The sequence below is a fragment of the Cryptomeria japonica genome, chromosome 1 (assembly GCF_030272615.1).
Source record: "Cryptomeria japonica chromosome 1, Sugi_1.0, whole genome shotgun sequence".
Lineage (NCBI taxonomy): Eukaryota > Viridiplantae > Streptophyta > Pinopsida > Cupressales > Cupressaceae > Cryptomeria > Cryptomeria japonica.
The window spans coordinates 683425776-683430655 of record NC_081405.1 but is presented as its reverse complement, the minus strand read 5'-3'; positions in this window follow the sequence as shown (position 1 = coordinate 683430655).

Genomic DNA, 4880 nt, shown 5'->3' with positions numbered 1-4880 from the left:
TGAATCAGCAGTTAAAAGGATTTTTCGGTACCTAAAAGGCACAACAAATCTTGGTTTATAGTATCTTTAGGATGAAAATTTTGATTTATGTGCATACACATATGCAAATTGGGCAAGAGATGTAGATGACAAAAAGGGTACCACTGGTGGTGCATTCTTTCTTGGCAGAAGATTTATTTCATGGATAAGCAAGAAGCAAACTTGTACATCATTATCTACAATAGAATCAGAATATGTTGTAGCAGCAACTAATTGTACTTAGGTATTATGGATCAAGTAAATGTTGAAGGATATAGAGGTAAAATGCAAAGAACCGATAATTATTTATTGTGATAATTTAGCAGCAATTGATATATCAAAGAATATGGTATTTCACTCTAAAACAAAGCATGTTTCTATTAAGTACAATTTTTTGAAAGAGAATGTTGAAGCAAATGAAGTAAGATTGGTTTATGTGAATACTAAAGAGAAAATTGCAGATATCTTTACAAAGCCTTTGCCTAAGGAAACATTTCAATATCTCAGAGAGGAGCTTGGGGTAATTTCCCCACCTACTGAAACTTGAATGATAAAGATTGGCATCAAACCGGAAAGGACTAACAAAAAAAATCTTTTCCGGCTTTGATGAAGGAGAGCTATTGCTCAAGGGGAGTAGTTAGTTGTATGTTAAGATTTAATTCTTAACTACTTTGGTATTTGATGTCAAAGGGGGAGAGATATCTATGGAAAAACTTTGTACTTTGGGAGAGATGAATTTTGGTTTTGGTTTCTATTTTAGCACTTAGATGTTTTTTCATCTAGTGTTGCCATCAATGCCAAAGGGGGAGATTGTTGGTATTATGGATGACTTCGTCATGTGTTGCATTGGTTTTGTCATTGATGTCAACACTTATCTTCTTGGAGGTCTACATTGTTGATTTGGCACTATGGTTATATTGGTTTATTGTTGAACCAACACATTGCACAGTTAGTGGCTTATGCACAGTCACTGGTATATGCTTCACCGATAGGTTATATTGCTCACCAGAAGTGATGATAACTTGTTATCATCTAGAGATCATTTGGTTATGTCTAAGACATGGATTGGATGTTTGGATAATGTGTAAATGTATTGAGCTAACATATTCTATCGCATCAAGACTTATTTGTAATTGATTTAATTGTAATATCTTTAGTGAGCCGACCTTAACATAAGGTCTTAGGTTTTGTATAAATGATTGTAAGATCTTATTGAAGATCATAATTATGAGTGTGTGTGAATATTGAAGAGAAAAAATAAGCAGATCCTTGTGCGAATCACACAGACATTAGCTGAAGGTTGAAGGAAGGTTATGAAGGTGTTTGGCACTCATGGTCAAAGCTTAAACCAGTATTGAATCTAGCATTGCAAATGCTATTTTGAAGCAGTAGATTGTCATTGGATTTAACCATCCAATTATAGTCAATGTGACTCCTATTTTGTGATTGAGCAGTGAGCTCTAGGTGGTTGGCCTTTCTGCATGTGCAGACCCCATTTGTATACACTTACTATCTACAGTAGTATCATCTGATTGTGGGTAAGGTTTCCCACTGTGGTTTTTCCCCTTACAAGGTTTCCATGTCAAAATCTTTGTGTCATGTGTTGTGGATGTTGTTTCTCTTTGTGTTTCATGCATTAAGTTATACCGGTACTGCTATAACTAATAAACTGTTTTACCGACATTAAAGTTTATTTTCCTGACACTAAGTTTCAAGTTGGATTAATTGGTTTTGATTTATAATTTATTGACAATTGGTTGACAATTGATTCACCCCCCCTCTCTCAGTTGTCCTTCTCAGTAAGATGGGTACTTGAGGGGTATCTATGTGGTACGATCCACACTCCCTGAACCATTAAATGTGGGATATTGGGCAACTAAAACATTTGGTTCATAGTATAGTTATGAGGGATCACCAATCCAACAATGAATTCTCGAAGCAAGCCACTTAAGGACTTAACTGAGCTTATTAGTACAAAGGGGCCTCCACATACTTTGAATTCACTCAAAGCTCCAACCACCTAGCTAGCATATTTATATAGAGGCTCAGAAAACCCACTCGAGCTTGCATTGGGAGAGTCGGTATCCTCAATGTGTCCCAATTCGAGATACCTTTGTGGGGTGATGAAATCCTCAGTCAAAGAATATCCTTCCCTACAAAAATAAAAGTGGGTGTTGTTGTCACTTTTCCCTATCTCCCAAGACCCTAAAGACAGGTGGAAAGGTATTTCATGCAACTATGGGTCCACCCTACAGAAACAGAAAGTACTCCAAACACGGCAAACAAAAGTTAATTAACCTTAAAACATTGCAATGTGTGACCTATACTAAGTATAAAACAAGTTCATGTCCATTTTAAAACCCAAATCGAAATGTGAATTACATACACACGAGTTTATTTTAGAGCACCAAAACCAAATGTGAGTGAAAATGGACACCCTACAAATCACACATTAGTAATTTCAAATAGGAGTCTTGAATCGATCATTTCTTCCATGTGCTTCCCATGACATGTTGCAGACAAACTATTAGTAGAACTAGAAAACCTGAACATAAAATAACAGATAGAAACAAGAAAAAACCTATACTATCAAACAAATGTGAAAACACTACTAAACAAATGCAACACAATTTAACAACGCATGCGAAATAGAATCAGAACGATTGTGAATTTTTGTCAGAATGCATGCGACACAAATATTGACAGAAAACCTAGAAATTAAAAGTTGTCAAATCAAAATATTAGGCAATTGAAAATTTAACAATATTTGCTCTAAAATCCTAATGTTGTTCCTTCTATCATTCCATATTTTTGTATATATCCATAGACGAGTTTTCGGTATTTGGCATAAGCAATTTGTAGCTCGGGTTTGTTGAATTTTCTCTCTGCTTGTAACAATTTTTGGAAGTATTGTTGTTGTTTTCTTTGTTCAGCGCTCCTCATTGATCCTACAATTCTAAGATTCACCCTACATGCCATAGATTAGGAGAAAATTTTTAAGAAAATTCATAAAAATGAAAAACAATGGAATGTAAAATTTCCAAATTTAAAAGACTTGATTAAAAGAGGGGAGAAATATTAGTCATGAGTTGAAATGATTCAATTCTGGGCATGTGTCTCTATTCTGAACATATGGGACATTGTCTATCAACGCTTGCGAAATTCTTTATGGATGAATGCGAAATACCCGAAGGACATATGCGAAATAGGCACATGATGCAGGCAAATTTTTGTACCTACGGTTGTGAAACATTTTTTCTATGCCTGCATGACGTCATATAGGTAACCTACAAAAATGTCAAATCAAGCTGAATTCCTTACACATAACTTGGAAAAATGCGAAATGAAGAAAGGACATTAGTTTGTTGTTCATTCACATCAAGTTCACCATTTATTTTAAGGAAGCATTAGCCATAAATAAGCTAGATTAACCAAGTTAACGACCAAAACTGGAATCTAACTAACTAAATCCTTAAGCACAATGGAGTTTAACTAAATTAATAAAATATTAAATTGAAGCATCAAAACCCCCTTTATGTTAATCTAATAGGCTTCCATTTCTCTTCTTCATCATCATGTTGGTGTGGCTCTCAGTGTTGTGTTGGAGTACCTACATAAGTTGACATTAATTCTGAAAAATAGTGGTTAAGAAAACCTGAGGAGAAATGGGCTAAATTTATAGATTCTAGAGGATGAGAATGGACGGTTGAGATTCATTTTAGAACAGAATTAAACAATGGCTGATATTGCTTGAGGTAAAATTTTATTGAGAGTTTAACTCATTTGATTGATGAGTCAACTGGGTTGATTGATCAGTGAACTGATTAGATTGATCAGATGACCGAGTTGATTGATTTGCTAACTAATTTGATTGACTTGTTCCAAAAAGGTGATTGAGAGTTGAAAAAGGTGATTGATGAGTTAATTGAGTTAATTGGGGAGATGACAAAATTGATTGCTCAATTGACTTAATTGATTGCCCAATCAAACTGAAAGTTAGTGGGAGTTAGAATTTCAACATGTGTTGTAGAAATTTGAAATGAAATTTACATTTGATTTCCATTTTATTGAATTTGGATTTTTGAAAAGTGAAATGTACATGTAATTTATTGAAATTTGATGAAATTGGAATTTGGGGGAATTTTGAATATTTTAAAAGAATAGGTTAATTAATTAAGTAATTTAAATAAATTATTTAATTATTTAGAAATTTAATTTAATTAAAAAATAAACATTATTTAATTAAAGGTTTTAATCGTAATTAATTAAATAATAAATATTTAATTAATTTAAAGAAGTGGCTAAATGATGAATTGATTAAAAGAGGTAGAAATAGAATAAGTAATTTTGGAGAAATGTGATGACTAGAATTAATTTAGAAGAATAATAATTAGTTTTAATTAAATAATTAAATATTTATTTAATTAATAAGATGAATAATTAGTATGCCATTGATGAAACATTCTTAGGTGTCTACATTTATATTAATTTTGTGCTTTAATATGTTTGTTTATATTTTATTATTTTTTATACTAGATTTTATTCTATTTGTAAAGACACATTTCTATTTTACAAACATCTTTGGTAATTTTAAATTGTATTGATTTGTTAAATAATCTATTTATGAGTATTTCTCAATACTATTGATGATGTTGCACTAATGTCAATGGCGCATACTCTATAGACTTTATATTTTCATGTATTTAAAATTAGGGCAATGTCATCTATGAACTTGAATGAGACCAATGAGGTTGTCCCACGACAAGTTGATTGTTGGTGTTAACTATTGAAGGTAGATGTGAGTTTGTCTAGCCCTCTGTTGCACCATTAATTTATATCCTATTTAAACTTTGCATAATAAT